The following is a 16,941-nucleotide window of genomic DNA, read 5'->3' on the forward strand; positions in this document are numbered from 1 at the left end:
ATCATTTCTAATGTGTTATATCTTTCTTGTAGGGTGGGGTAGCCATATACTGGCAATCTACTACCGAGTTTGGGTTTAATATTGATTGTAACACCTATGTTTGTGATACCCTTCTGCGCACTGTTATTTTGTACATGTTACCTGTTCCATAATTGAATTTTACCCTAGCCGATACATAATACAACACTCATGCCACCTTGTGTCGCGCACTGTCTTGGCCGTTGCTAATCCATTGAGCCTATCTGTATTATAGTGGGCTTGTGTGCTTTCTCTAATTTGCGGCGTCGCTGAGGCATGGTGTGGCACGTCTGGCATTATTGTTTTTTTTTTTTTCACTTAGTTATTAGTACTAGGTGGATGTTTACAAGTCGCTAGTGTGGGTCTGGTGTTCATAACCCGTGTTTAACCTCCACTTCATGTCTTTATTCCTTCTCCCTTCATCTTGACAATTTTTTACTAGGCTAGCTATTTATCTCTCCCTCTTTTTTTTTTTTTTTTTTTCTCCCCTTCTCAACTCTCCCATATCCGCCCTTCCTCCCTAGATCCAGAGAGACGCTATCTCCCTCTCCTCCCCTTATCTCACACTATCTTGACTCTTGTTGTCTCCTTACTTCTCTCTCTCTCCTTTTCTTTTCTTTGCTACATACTCTTCTCTCACATGTTCAGCTACTAACTGAAGCTACCAGCTCACGCTGGTTACCCCCCCCCCCCCCATTTAAAGTACTCTGGAAGTGTGTCCCAGAGGCTACCTACGCGGTTTACCTTGTTTATATACCGCATCCTTCGTGCTCATATTTTTTATTTTCTGTGTGTCTTGTTTTGCTCTTTCTTTTTCAAATATCGTTCACATCATTGGTCTCACCTTTAAGTTCTTTTTTAGACCGTACTGAGCTCTAACTATCTCCTATTTTTTCCCTTTTTTTTTTTTTTTTTTTTTTTTGCCTCTCTCCCCTTCCTCCACCCATCCTTTACCCTACCTGCCCTCCCTCAAATACCCTTCCCTTCATAGCGATCCCCGACTTCCACTAAAAATAACCCCTTTGACTCTTACCCAAAATAAGTGAAAATACCAGTGAATTATGCCATTTCGCTGTGTTACCCATAATGTGCGGGGGCTCAACTCCCCGACTAAGCGCAGTATCTGCCTTAGGTCTCTAGCAAAATCCGGAGCTCACTTAGTTTTCCTCCAGGAAACTCACTGGGTAAAGGGTGCAAAAATACCCATTCAATCTAAATTATACCCAATAGTTGAGACTGCTAGCTTTTCCCAGAAATCACGAGGAACAGCTATTTTCATACATAAAGACATCTCCTATGAGAGTATTTTTGTTGACTCAGACCCTCAGGGTAGATTTTTAATTCTGGTCTGTAAGCTGGACGGGGTTATATATACATTGGCCTCTTATTATGGACCCAACAAACAACATATCCGCTCACTTCGTAAATTTCTCCAGAAATTGGAGGTTTTGCGTCAGGGTCTGTTACTTCTCGCTGGAGATTTCAATGTTGTGTGGGACCCCCACTTAGATAGGCGGTCGGATACGACCCGCAAATCAATAAAACCAGTTGCTGAACTGTCGCATAAATTTAGGAACTTGATTTCTCAATTCAATCTGTTTGACGTATGGCGCGCCCTTAATTCTTCGGCTCGCGACTACACCTACTTTTCGTCGGTGCACCGTTCTTACTCGCGATTAGACTTCTTCTTTTGCGATCCAACTCTCTTGGACAGTGTGACTCGTGCCTGGATCCCCCAATGCTCATGGTCAGATCACGACCCTGTGTATCTTAGTCTACACTCCCCTATGGAACTCCATCGTTCCTCAACGTGGCGCTTACCCCCTCACTTATTCACAGCTCCTGGAATAGAAGCCTCTATTACCAGGGATCTTGCGGAATTCCTATCTTTGAATGATACCAATGAAGTGGATGACTTCACTTTGTGGGCCGCGTTGAAGGCGTATATTCGGGGGTCATTTATAAGAATAGCAGCAGCCGAGAAAAAGCGTAGAGGGGAAACCCTGGCACAGCTCACTATAGGTCTTCGCAAGCTCTCCGACGAGCATAAGATAAATCCCACAGTTGCGCTGACTAAACAGTTAGCGGACCTCAAGACACGGATAGTTGCACTGGAGACCGAGAGGTCAGCCATAAGACTCTTACGGCTTAAAGAAATCTACTACCACAAAGGTAATAAAGCCGATAGGCTACTTGCTAATAGGCTACGCCAAAAAACCGCAGCAGCACGTATCCCCTCGTTGAAGGTGAACGGGCAATGTATTACAAAGCCTGCAGATATTGGCAACGCCTTCGCGGATTATTATGCTTCCCTCTATAATCTGAATCAGGGGGACTCGACTCTCCCCCCAACGCCTGAAATTATTGACACATTTCTAACCTCCTTAAATCTTCCTTCGGTACCTCAGGACCGCATTGACTCCTTACAAAGTCCCATCTCACTAACGGAAATTAAGAGGGCTATTAAATCCCTCAAAGCTTTCAAATCGCCGGGGCCGGATGGTTTTTCGGACTTATTCTATAAAAAATTTCAAGCCCAGCTGATCCCTATCTTGGGACGTCTTTTTTCACTGGCAAGTGCGCGGGGATCCTTCCCGGCTGAATTCCTACAGGCCACTATTATCACCATTCCGAAACAGGGGAAGGACTCAACATTATGCGGAAGCTATAGGCCAATTTCATTGTTGAACCTCGATGTCAAACTCTATGCCAAGATTTTGGCAGCGCGCCTTAATTCTTTACTACCTATACTGGTTGACTCTGACCAAGTGGGCTTTGTCTTGCAACGTCAGGGTCCGGATAACACTCGAAGACTCCTAAATGTCTACTTTGAGGCCTGTTACGGTACCAACAGGATACCAAGGTTAATACCAGATGAACAATGTCCTGCATAGGGAATCAGCAATTCACAACCAAGCCAGTTTTCAGGTTTAAAACAGAATGACATTTATTTAAGGCTAGATGCCTAGTATTTATACAGTGTTACGGTACCAACAGTGTACCAAGGGTTAATACCAGATGAACAATGTCCTGCATAGGGAATCAGCAATTCACAACCCAGCCAGTTTCAGGTTTAAAACAGAATGTCTACTTTATTTGAAGGCAGCACACAGATTTATACACCCTGGCTTCAGGTTACAAAGGGCATTGGTTTAACAGTAAAGCAAACATATGAACAATGCATCAAACCTCTAACAATTGTCTATTCACAGGTAAAACAGATTAACATATTAAGTTAATTAACTAGGGAAGAACGTTTACTCAGACAATCTGATGTTGGGCAGTCTAGTTAACATAATCACACAAGGACACAATCAGTTTACCCAGACAGACTCCTGAGACACAATCAGATCTGAAACATACATAGAATACATCTTATTACTGAATATAGGAACAGTTCTTATTAGCTATAAAGTCTTTTATGCCCACTTGGCTTATAGAGTCACAATTGCTCCCACAAGGGGCACTCACACCCTGTACCCATCCTGTATTTATGGATACAGGGTGACATAGACATAAGACAGAGTTATGAAAGTACATGGGGTGTCCAGCATATAAAATTCCATATTTCCATGCAGTCTCTGGGTATCCTTAAGCCCATGTACCTCCAGCCCAAAGAATGTTCCATAACAGGCCCTCCAATGTACAGTGGCGAGATTGGTTTTGTCACATACAGGTTTGACACTCCCCGCCCCCCCCAGATGGGGGTTGAAAGACTGTTGTACATTACATGGAGGGAACAAGCCCTTTGACATGATACAATAGAATTATATTACTTAAACACTTCAACCACAAGACACTCTTGGCCCTTCTTATCACTTAGGCGTTTTCTCTCTGGAGGTGATCAAACAATAGAATGCTTAGCACTAATTAGATTATAGCTGGAGCCAGCAACTCTGTCTTTAGAAATTAGTTTCTTAGCTAAACACAATTAACTCCTTCAGTCCTGACAGAAGGGTCTGTCACATATCTCCCCCGTTGTGGAACACTCCGGCAGACCCGGCTTGACCCTTTGGCGGGTCAACCTGGGGATGACCGGACTAGGAGGTGGTAGGCATGTCAGTTTGCCAGGACAATCCATCTGTATTCCCGTTATGAGAGAGAATTCCTGTCCATACAAAGAAGGGTTCAACTTCCTCAGTGCCCAGACTAGGGCTAAACAGTCCTTCAAAATCCCATCAGCTTCTTTACGAGTTTTCTGTACCTGCTCTTTATAGGTATCCACAATCCCTTCATACTGACATAGGGTGCCCTTGAGTTGCTGCACCTCTCTATGAGCCAGCGTCAGCTTCTCCTCAAGTGTCGCTAAGTTTGTCTTTAAGGTTTCATGTCCCACTCTCAAGCTGGTGTTTTCTGCAGTCTGTCGGTGCAGCTTGTCTAGCAGAGATTCGCGTTCTAAACGTGCTTTTTCCTCTGCGCTCCTCTTCTCCTTCATCAGCGCATTGTAACGGGACCTCCACGTATCAATAGCGGATAGAGATTTACTGAGCTCAGCGTCCTGGGGCTTAGCAGCAGGTGGGTCAGTCTCTGCTGCACGGATCTGGGCATGGGTAGTCACAGAGTTAACATCAGCGGGACCCATAGGAGCGTAGGCAGAAACAAGGGGGGCCAAGTCATTTCCAAGAAGAACATCAGCAGGTAAGTCCTTCTTGACCCCCACATTCACAGGTCTAGCGCCCACTCCCCAATCCAAATGTACCCTGGCAACAGGTAGGCTGAACACATCGCCCCTTGCTACCCTCACAGCCACAGTGTCTCCAGTGTACTGTTTCTCAGACACCAAGTTCTTTTGAAGCAAGGTCATGGTAGCACCAGTATCCCGTAGACCACTGACCTTCTTCCCATTCACTTTAACCAGTTGCCGGTTATTCCGGTGGGCAGCTTGCACAAGGTCTGCCTCATGTAGGATGCTCCAGCATTCTTGCGCCTCTACGTAGCGGGCCGCAGGCTGAGGATTACGCGGGATTCCGCTGGCAGGTCTTCTCCAGGACTGCGCTTGGTTCGCTGCGTTTAGGGGACACTCTGGTCTTTTGTGCCCTAGTTGCTTACATCCAAAGCATCGAATCGGTTGTGAGTAGCCCCGCAAATTGAACAGGGCTCTCTGAGGGTAGTTCGTGGCTGGAGGCCGTGTGGTATAGCGGTGCGCCGGGGTTTGGTAACTGGCAGCTGCTGGGGTGACTGGGGGTCTGTACTCCACTCTAGCAGGGGGCTTAGTGGTAGCAGTGTCCAGTTTGCGGGCATCCGTATACTCATCTGCCAAGCGAGCCGCTTCCTGCAGGGTGGAGGGTTTACGGTCCCGAACCCACTCTCGAACTCCTGCGGGTAACTTGTCGAAGCAATGTTCCAACAGGAATAGCTGCAGCACCTCTTCCCCAGATATGGCTTGGCACCCCGCTATCCAGTGAGCTGCTGTGCGGTGCACCTTACATGCCCACTCAAGGTAGGAATCTCCAGCTAATTTAACAGTGTCTCTGAACCGCCTCCGGTATGCCTCCGGTGTAACCGCATACCTGGAGAGCAGAGCCTCTTTTACCGTATTATAATCCCTGACTTCCTCATCTGGAATGGCCCGAAAAGCCTCTCTGGCCCGGCCGGATAATTTTCCAGATAATATCGTGACCCAGTCCTCTGCGGGTACCTTGTGTAGTGCACATTGCCTCTCAAAATCCGCAAGGTACCCATCAATCTCTCCTTCTGTTTCCAGGAAGTTTTTAAAAGCTGCAAAATTTACTTTTCTCTTTTCCATCTTAGTCAGTATTGTAATAATCCCCCTCTTCCTGAGGTTACTGGCTTGTGTAGTTGCTCTTCTGGGCGATAAGGTTCATTCCGTCGCTTGCCACCAATTGTTACGGTACCAACAGGATACCAAGGTTAATACCAGATGAACAATGTCCTGCATAGGGAATCAGCAATTCACAACCAAGCCAGTTTTCAGGTTTAAAACAGAATGACATTTATTTAAGGCTAGATGCCTAGTATTTATACAGTGTTACGGTACCAACAGTGTACCAAGGGTTAATACCAGATGAACAATGTCCTGCATAGGGAATCAGCAATTCACAACCCAGCCAGTTTCAGGTTTAAAACAGAATGTCTACTTTATTTGAAGGCAGCACACAGATTTATACACCCTGGCTTCAGGTTACAAAGGGCATTGGTTTAACAGTAAAGCAAACATATGAACAATGCATCAAACCTCTAACAATTGTCTATTCACAGGTAAAACAGATTAACATATTAAGTTAATTAACTAGGGAAGAACGTTTACTCAGACAATCTGATGTTGGGCAGTCTAGTTAACATAATCACACAAGGACACAATCAGTTTACCCAGACAGACTCCTGAGACACAATCAGATCTGAAACATACATAGAATACATCTTATTACTGAATATAGGAACAGTTCTTATTAGCTATAAAGTCTTTTATGCCCACTTGGCTTATAGAGTCACAATTGCTCCCACAAGGGGCACTCACACCCTGTACCCATCCTGTATTTATGGATACAGGGTGACATAGACATAAGACAGAGTTATGAAAGTACATGGGGTGTCCAGCATATAAAATTCCATATTTCCATGCAGTCTCTGGGTATCCTTAAGCCCATGTACCTCCAGCCCAAAGAATGTTCCATAACAGGCCCTCCAATGTACAGTGGCGAGATTGGTTTTGTCACATACAGGTTTGACACTCCCCGCCCCCCCAGATGGGGGTTGAAAGACTGTTGTACATTACATGGAGGGAACAAGCCCTTTGACATGATACAATAGAATTATATTACTTAAACACTTCAACCACAAGACACTCTTGGCCCTTCTTATCACTTAGGCGTTTTCTCTCTGGAGGTGATCAAACAATAGAATGCTTAGCACTAATTAGATTATAGCTGGAGCCAGCAACTCTGTCTTTAGAAATTAGTTTCTTAGCTAAACACAATTAACTCCTTCAGTCCTGACAGAAGGGTCTGTCACAAGGCCCATAGATCGCGCCTACCCTGTGTCACCCTGTCGCTAGACGCTGAGAAAGCCTTCGACAGGGTGAACTGGGAATATATGTTTGCCGTCTTACGAAGATTCGGTCTGCCGGACCCTTTTATCACGGCGGTCGCGGCTTTGTATTCTACTCCGTCGGCAGTGGTTAAAGGCCTGGGATTCTGCTCCAAGTCTTTTTTGATAACGAATGGTACCAGACAGGGATGCCCTTTGTCCCCACTCATATTTGCCCTAGTGATGGAACCCCTAGCTGAAGCTATCCGATCCTGCCCCCAAATTAATGGGGTCAGTATACATCACACGGAGCAGAAGACGGCTCTGTTTGCCGATGATTTAACAGTGCTTATATCTGACCCTCTTGCTTCTCTCCCCCATTTGTTCTCCCTATTGGATAAGTTCACTCTAGTTAGCTATTATAAGCTAAATGTTCTCAAAACAGAAGCTTATGCAATCAACATCTCGGAAGAGACCCTCAATGTGCTAAAGAGCACATACAAGTTTTCGTGGTCTACATCACATATTAAACATCTTGGGGTTTATTTATCCCATAATATCCCGGAGATGATTGATCTAAACTTTACCCCCTTATTATCTAACATTGAAAAAATTACTGGCACTTGGAATGTTCCATCGTTGTCCTGGCTGGGCAGGATAGCGGCTTTTAAAATGAGCCTCCTCCCGAAACTTACATACCTGTTTCGATCGTTGCCTATCCCAATCCCTAGACCTACAATCTATAAATTTCAGCAGTTGTGCAATAAATTCATATGGCGTAACAAGATTCCCAGATTAGCTACTAACATCCTACAACAGCCTTTGCTGGCAGGTGGAGCAGCTGCCCCTAACATTTTAAAATACCATGAAGCAGCCAGATTATCTCATGTAACTCAATGGAACGCGACCTTGGAGAGCCGGTGGGCCGATATTGAACAGGCATCCCTTCCAACAGGGTATACCCTGAGAGATCTGTTGTGGATCCCCAAACATTCCAGGCCTTCTACCCTTTTGGCTAACTCTATAGTAAAATCAAATTTGAAATTTTGGGACAAGATCCGCAACCTCCCCTCTATAGCACCTCACCCTTCGCCATCACACTCATTGAGAGGGTTGTTACTAGCACTGCCGGATTCTCATCCTAATTTATGGCTTGCTTTGAACCTAACCAAAATAGCAGAACTCTATGTAGGAGATAAACTACTCACTTTTCAAGATTTTGTTCGGAAATACAATCCACCCCTCCTCTTGCATTTTGAGTTCTGGAGACTACGCAGCCTCATCATCTCATGGGGCTTTGATAAAGGCCCTCCGAGAACCAAAACTAGTTGGGAGGTAAGATGGGACTCCTCGTCCCCCCCTACTCGATAGCAGTAATATAAGAATCACATTCTGTGCCAGGTTCCATAAGGCATTTTCCCTGGACCTACTTTTTAATACTCTGTCTCTGTTTTTATCCCAAATTTGGCTCCCAATTTGGCTCCCAATATGGCCGAATTAGATTATGGGCTTTCTGCCTGACTCCACTGTAAAAGTGAGGTTGGCAGAAAGCCCCTTCACCTCCTCCTCCTTCCTTCCACATTCTCCGTTAATCAAGGCAGAGTACCAAAATTAGGGCCAGAAAAGAAATATGAAGTGGGCTCAAGATGAATGACCACTCCATTGTCCACTCCATCCTACCAACCACCTCAGAGGGGAGATTGGGCTTGGGCATTCATCTTTTGCTCACTTGTGCCCTTTTTTCTTTTGCTACAGGTGTGTTTCTGATACTAGAGTATGCATAATAAGTATTGCACTTCTCATATTCATCCACATCCTCACATTCATCCACAAATAATTCTTAAACTCCCTAACACTTTATGCAACTACTTCATACTGTTCTCTACCATCATCATACCTTCACTATAAATCAGTCCTCATGTAAAAACCTCAACTTTAAATACAAACATTTCTGAATAGCAGTAATATAAGAATCACATTCTGTGCCAGGTTGCATAAGGCATTTTCCCTGGACCTACTTTTTAATACTCTGTCTCTGTTTTTATCCCAAATTTGGCTCCCAATTTGGCTCCCAATATGGCCGAATTAGATTATGGGCTTTCTGTCTGACTCCACTGTAAAAGTGAGGTTGGCAGAAAGCCCCTTCACCTCCTCCTCCTTCCTTCCACATTCTCCGTTAATCAAGGCAGAGTACCAAAAGTAGGGCCGGAAAAGAAATATGAAGTGGGCTCAAGGTGAATGACCATTCCATTGTCCACTCCATCCTACCAACCACCTCAGAGGGGAGATTGGGCTTGGGAATTCATCTTTTGCTCATTCGTGCCTTTTTTCCTTTTGCTACAGGTGTGTTTCTTATACTAGAGATTGCATAATAAGAATTTCACTTCTCATATTCATCCACATCCTCACATCCATCCACAAATAATTCTTAAACTCTCTAACACTTTATACAACTACTTCATACTGTTCTCTACCATCATCATACCTTCACTGTAATTCAGTCCTCATGTAAAAACCTCAACTTTAAAAACAAACGCTTCTGTATAGCAGTAATATAAGAATCACATTCTGTGCCAGGTTGCATTTAAAGGCATTTTCACTGGACCTACTTTTTAATACTCTGTCTCTGTTTTTATCCCAAATTTGGCTCCCAATTTGGCTCCCAATATGGCCGAATTAGATTATGGGCTTTCTGCCTGACTCCACTGTAAAAGTGAGGTTGGCAGAAAGCCCCTTCACCTCCTCCTCCTTCCTTCCACATTCTCCGTTAATCAAGGCAGAGTACCAAAATTAGGGCCAGAAAAGAAATATGAAGTGGGCTCAAGATGAATGACCACTCCATTGTCCACTCCATCCTACCAACCACCTCAGAGGGGAGATTGGGCTTGGGCATTCATCTTTTGCTCACTTGTGCCCTTTTTTCTTTTGCTACAGGTGTGTTTCTGATACTAGAGTATGCATAATAAGTATTGCACTTCTCATATTCATCCACATCCTCACATTCATCCACAAATAATTCTTAAACTCCCTAACACTTTATGCAACTACTTCATACTGTTCTCTACCATCATCATACCTTCACTATAAATCAGTCCTCATGTAAAAACCTCAACTTTAAATACAAACATTTCTGAATAGCAGTGATATAAGAATCACATTCTGTGCCAGGTTGCATAAGGCATTTTCCCTGGACCTACTTTTTAATACTCTGTCTCTGTTTTTATCCCAAATTTGGCTCCCAATTTGGCTCCCAATATGGCCGAATTAGATTATGGGCTTTCTGTCTGACTCCACTGTAAAAGTGAGGTTGGCAGAAAGCCCCTTCACCTCCTCCTCCTTCCTTCCACATTCTCCGTTAATCAAGGCAGAGTACCAAAAGTAGGGCCGGAAAAGAAATATGAAGTGGGCTCAAGGTGAATGACCATTCCATTGTCCACTCCATCCTACCAACCACCTCAGAGGGGAGATTGGGCTTGGGAATTCATCTTTTGCTCATTTGTGCCTTTTTTCCTTTTGCTACAGGTGTGTTTCTTATACTAGAGATTGCATAATAAGAATTTCACTTCTCATATTCATCCACATCCTCACATCCATCCACAAATAATTCTTAAACTCTCTAACACTTTATACAACTACTTCATACTGTTCTCTACCATCATCATACCTTCACTGTAATTCAGTCCTCATGTAAAAACCTCAACTTTAAAAACAAATGCTTCTGTATAGCAGTAATATAAGAATCACATTCTGTGCCAGGTTGCATTTAAAGGCATTTTCACTGGACCTACTTTTTAATACTCTGTCTCTGTTTTTATCCCAAATTTGGCTCCCAATTTGGCTCCCAATATGGCCAAATTAGATTATGGGCTTTCTGTCTGACTCCACTGTAAAAGTGAGGTCGGCAGAAAGCCCCTTCACCTCCTCCTCCTTCCTTCCACATTCTCCGTTAATCAAGGCAGAGTACCAAAAGTAGGGCCGGAAAAGAAATATGAAGTGGGCTCAAGGTGAATGACTGTTCGATTGTCCACTCCATCCTACCAACCACCTCAGAGGGGAGATTGGGCTTGGGAATTCATCTTTTGCTCATTCATGCCTTTTTTCCTTTTGCTACAGGTGTGTTTCTTATACTAGAGATTGCATAATAAGAATTTCACTTCTCATATTCATCCACATCCTCACATCCATCCACAAATAATTCTTAAACTCTCTAACACTTTATACAACTACTTCATACTGTTCTCTACCATCATCATACCTTCACTATAATTCAGTCCTCATGTAAAAACCTCAACTTTAAATACAAACAATTCTGTATAGCAGTAATATAAGAATCCCATTCTGTGCCAGGTTGCATTTAAAGGCATTTTCACTGGACCTACTTTTTAATACTCTGCCTCTCTTTTTTATCCCAAATTTGGCTCCCAATTTGGCTCCCAATATGGCCGAATTAGATTATGGGCTTTCTGCCTGACTCCACTGTAAAAGTGAGGTCGGCAGAAAGCCCCTTCACCTCCTCCTCCTTCCTTCCACATTCTCCGTTAATCAAGGAAGAGTACCAAAAGTAGGGCCGGAAAAGAAATATGAAGTGGGCTCAAGATGAATGACCGCTCCATTGTCCACTCCATCCTACCAACCACCTCAGAGGGGAGATTGGGCTTGGGCATTCATCTTTTGCTCACTTGTGCCCTTTTTTCTTTTGCTACAGGTGTGTTTCTGATACTAGAGTATGCATAATAAGTATTGCACTTCTCATATTCATCCACATCCTCACATTCATCCACAAATAATTCTTAAACTCCCTAACACTTTATGCAACTACTTCATACTGTTCTCTACCATCATCATACCTTCACTATAAATCAGTCCTCATGTAAAAACCTCAACTTTAAATACAAACATTTCTGAATAGCAGTAATATAAGAATCACATTCTGTGCCAGGTTGCATAAGGCATTTTCCCTGGACCTACTTTTTAATACTCTGTCTCTGTTTTTATCCCAAATTTGGCTCCCAATTTGGCTCCCAATATGGCCGAATTAGATTATGGGCTTTCTGTCTGACTCCACTGTAAAAGTGAGGTTGGCAGAAAGCCCCTTCACCTCCTCCTCCTTCCTTCCACATTCTCCGTTAATCAAGGCAGAGTACCAAAAGTAGGGCCGGAAAAGAAATATGAAGTGGGCTCAAGGTGAATGACCGTTCCATTGTCCACTCCATCCTACCAACCACCTCAGAGGGGAGATTGGGCTTGGGAATTCATCTTTTGCTCATTCGTGCCTTTTTTCCTTTTGCTACAGGTGTGTTTCTTATACTAGAGATTGCATAATAAGAATTTCACTTCTCATATTCATCCACATCCTCACATCCATCCACAAATAATTCTTAAACTCTCTAACACTTTATACAACTACTTCATACTGTTCTCTACCATCATCATACCTTCACTGTAATTCAGTCCTCATGTAAAAACCTCAACTTTAAAAACAAACGCTTCTGTATAGCAGTAATATAAGAATCACATTCTGTGCCAGGTTGCATTTAAAGGCATTTTCACTGGACCTACTTTTTAATACTCTGTCTCTGTTTTTATCCCAAATTTGGCTCCCAATTTGGCTCCCAATATGGCCGAATTAGATTATGGGCTTTCTGTCTGACTCCACTGTAAAAGTGAGGTCGGCAGAAAGCCCCTTCACCTCCTCCTCCTTCCTTCCACATTCTCCGTTAATCAAGGCAGAGTACCAAAAGTAGGGCCGGAAAAGAAATATGAAGTGGGCTCAAGGTGAATGACTGTTCCATTGTCCACTCCATCCTACCAACCACCTCAGAGGGGAGATTGGGCTTGGGAATTCATCTTTTGCTCATTCATGCCTTTTTTCCTTTTGCTACAGGTGTGTTTCTTATACTAGAGATTGCATAATAAGAATTTCACTTCTCATATTCATCCACATCCTCACATCCATCCACAAATAATTCTTAAACTCTCTAACACTTTATACAACTACTTCATACTGTTCTCTACCATCATCATACCTTCACTATAATTCAGTCCTCATGTAAAAACCTCAACTTTAAATGCAAACACTTCTGTATAGCAGTAATATAAGAATCCCATTCTGTGCCAGGTTGCATTTAAAGGCATTTTCACTGGACCTACTTTTTAATACTCTGCCTCTCTTTTTTATCCTAAATTTGGCTCCCAATTTGGCTCCCAATATGGCCGAATTAGATTATGGGCTTTCTGCCTGACTCCACTGTAAAAGTGAGGTCGGCAGAAAGCCCCTTCACCTCCTCCTCCTTCCTTCCACATTCTCCGTTAATCAAGGAAGAGTACCAAAAGTAGGGCCGGAAAAGAAATATGAAGTGGGCTCAAGATGAATGACCGCTCCATTGTCCACTCCATCCTACCAACCACCTCAGAGGGGAGATTGGGCTTGGGCATTCATCTTTTGCTCACTTGTGCCCTTTTTTCTTTTGCTACAGGTGTGTTTCTGATACTAGAGTAAGCATAATAAGTATTGCACTTCTCATATTCATCCACATCCTCACATTCATCCACAAATAATTCTTAAACTCCCTAACACTTTATGCAACTACTTCATACTGTTCTCTACCATCATCATACCTTCACTATAAATCAGTCCTCATGTAAAAACCCCAACTTTAAATACAAACACTTCTGTATAGCAGTAATATAAGAATCACATTCTGTGCCAGGTTGCATTTAAATGTATTTTCACTGGACCTACTTTTTAATACTCTGCCTCTCTTTTTTATCCCAAATTTGGCTCCCAATTTGGCTCCCATTATGGCCGAATTAGATTATGGGCTTTCTGCCTGACTCCACTGTAAAAGTGAGGTTGGCAGAAAGCCCCTTCACCTCCTCCTCCTTCCTTCCACATTCTCCGTTAATCAAGGCAGAGTACCAAAATTAGGGCCGGAAAAGAAATATGAAGTGGGCTCAAGATGAATGACCGCTCCATTGTCCACTCCATCCTACCAACCACCTCAGAGGGGAGATTGGGCTTGGGCATTCATCTTTTGTTCACTTGTGCCCTTTTTTCTTTTGCTACAGGTGTGTTTCTGATACTAGAGATTGCATAATAAGTATTGCACTTCTCATATTCATCCACATCCTCACATTCATCCACAAATAATTCCTAAACTCTATAAAACTTTATACAACTACTTCATACTGTTCTCTACCATCATCATACCTTCACTATAATTCAGTCCTCATGTAAAAACCTCAACTTTAAATACAAACACTTCTGTATAGCAGTAATATAAGAATCACATTCTGTGCCAGGTTGCATTTAAAGGCATTTTCACTGGACCTACTTTTTAATACTCTGTCTCTGTTTTTATCCCAAATTTGGCTCCCAATTTGGCTCGCAATATAGTCGAATTAGATTATGGGCTTTCTGCCTGACTCCACTGTAAAAGTGAGGTCGGCAGAAAGCCCCTTCACCTCCTCCTCCTTCCTTCCACATTCTCCGTTAATCAAGGAAGAGTACCAAAAGTAGGGCCGGAAAAGAAATATGAAGTGGGCTCAAGATGAATGACCGCTCCATTGTCCACTCCATCCTACCAACCACCTCAGAGGGGAGATTGGGTTTGGGCATTCATCTTTTGCTCACTCGGGCCTTTTTTCCTTTTGCTACAGGTGTGTTTCTGATACTAGAGATTGCATAATAAGAATTTCACTTCTCATATTCATCCACATCCTCACATTCATCCACAAATAATTATTAAACTCTCTAACACTTTATACAACTACCTCATACTGTTCTCTACCATCATCATACCTTCACTATAATTCAGTCCTCATGTAAAAACCTCAACTTTAAATACAAACACTTCTGTATAGCAGTAATAAAAGAATCACATTCTGTGCCAGGTTGCATTTAAAGGCATTTTCACTGGACCTACTTTTTAATACTCTGCCTCTCTTTTTTATCCCAAATTTGGCTCCCAATTTGGCTCCCATTATGGCCGAATTAGATTATGGGCTTTCTGCCGGACTCCACTGTAAAAGTGAGGTTTGCAGAAAGCCCCTTCACCTCCTCCTCCTTCCTTCCACATTCTCCGTTAATCAAGGCAGAGTACCAAAATTAGGGCCGGAAAAGAAATATGAAGTGGGCTCAAGATGAATGACCGCTCCATTGTCCACTCCATCCTACCAACCACCTCAGAGGGGAGATTGGGCTTGGGCATTCATCTTTTGCTCACTTGTGCCCTTTTTCTTTTGCTACAGGTGTGTTTCTGATACTAGAGATTGCATAATAAGTATTGCACTTCTCATATTCATCCACATCCTCACATTTATCCACAAATAATTCTTAAACTCCCTAACACTTTATGCAACTACTTCATACTGTTCTCTACCATCATCATACCTTCACTATAAATCAGTCCTCATGTAAAAACCTCAACTTTAAATACAAACATTTCTGAATAGCAGTAATATAAGAATCACATTCTGTGCCAGGTTCCATAAGGCATTTTCCCTGGATCTACTTTTTAATACTCTGTCTCTGTTTTTATCCCAAATTTGGCTCCTAATTTTGCTCCCAATATGGCCGAATTAGATTATGGGCTTTCTGTCTGACTCCACTGTAAAAGTGAGGTTGGCAGAAAGCCCCTTCACCTCCTCCTCCTTCCTTCCACATTCTCCGTTAATCAAGGCAGAGTACCAAAAGTAGGGCCGGAAAAGAAATATGAAGTGGGCTCAAGGTGAATGACCGTTCCATTGTCCACTCCATCCTACCAACCACCTCAGAGAGGAGATTGGGCTTGGGCATTCATCTTTTGCACACTTGTGCCCTTTTTCCTTTTGCTACAGGTGTGTTTCTGATACTAGAGATTGCATAATAAGAATTTCACTTCTCATATTCATCCACATCCTCACATTCATCCACAAATAATTCCTAAACTCTCTAAAACTTTATACAACTACTTCATACTGTTCTCTACCATCATCATACCTTCACTATAATTCAGTCCTCATGTAAAAACCTCAACTTTAAATACAAACACTTCTGTATAGCAGTAATATAAGAATCACATTCTGTGCCAGGTTGCATTTAAAGGCATTTTCACTGGACCTACTTTTTAATACTCTGTCTCTGTTTTTATCCCAAATTTGGCTCCCAATTTGGCTCCCAATATGGCCGAATTAGATTATGGGCTTTCTGTCTGACTCCACTGTAAAAGTGAGGTCGGCAGAAAGCCCCTTCACCTCCTCCTCCTTCCTTCCACATTCTCCGTTAATCAAGGCAGAGTACCAAAAGTAGGGCCGGAAAAGAAATATGAAGTGGGCTCAAGGTGAATGACCGTTCCATTGTCCACTCCATCCTACCAACCACCTCAGAGGGGAGATTGGGCTAGGGCATTCATCTTTTGCTCACTCGTGCCTTTTTTCCTTTTGCTACAGGTGTGTTTCTTATACTAGAGATTGCATAATAAGAATTTCACTTCTCACATTCATCCACATCCTCACATTCATCCACAAATAATTCTTAAACTCTTTAACACTTTATACAACTACCTCATACTGTTCTCTACCATCATCATACCTTCACTATAATTCAGTCCTCATGTAAAAACCTCAACTTTAAATACAAACACTTCTATATAGCAGTAATATAAGAATCACATTCTGTGCCAGGTTGCATTTAAAGGCATTTTCACTGGACCTACTTTTTTTTTTTTTTTTTTTTAATTTTTAAAAGGAGCTTTATTGAAAATTAAAGATATAAACATACTAACATCTCAGCAATGTCTCATTAGGTTACAATATACAATCTCAAAAACAGAATCTATAGTTCTCGACAGACTATAAACGTCCAAAGTGATCTAATTCAAATAAGCATTGTTCGAGAAATTGTCCGAGGTCCAAAGCTCCTGTTTTCCACATTTTCTTAGATTTTCTTGACGCATG

The sequence above is a fragment of the Bombina bombina genome, chromosome 3 (genome assembly GCF_027579735.1).
Source record: "Bombina bombina isolate aBomBom1 chromosome 3, aBomBom1.pri, whole genome shotgun sequence".
NCBI lineage: Eukaryota > Metazoa > Chordata > Amphibia > Anura > Bombinatoridae > Bombina > Bombina bombina.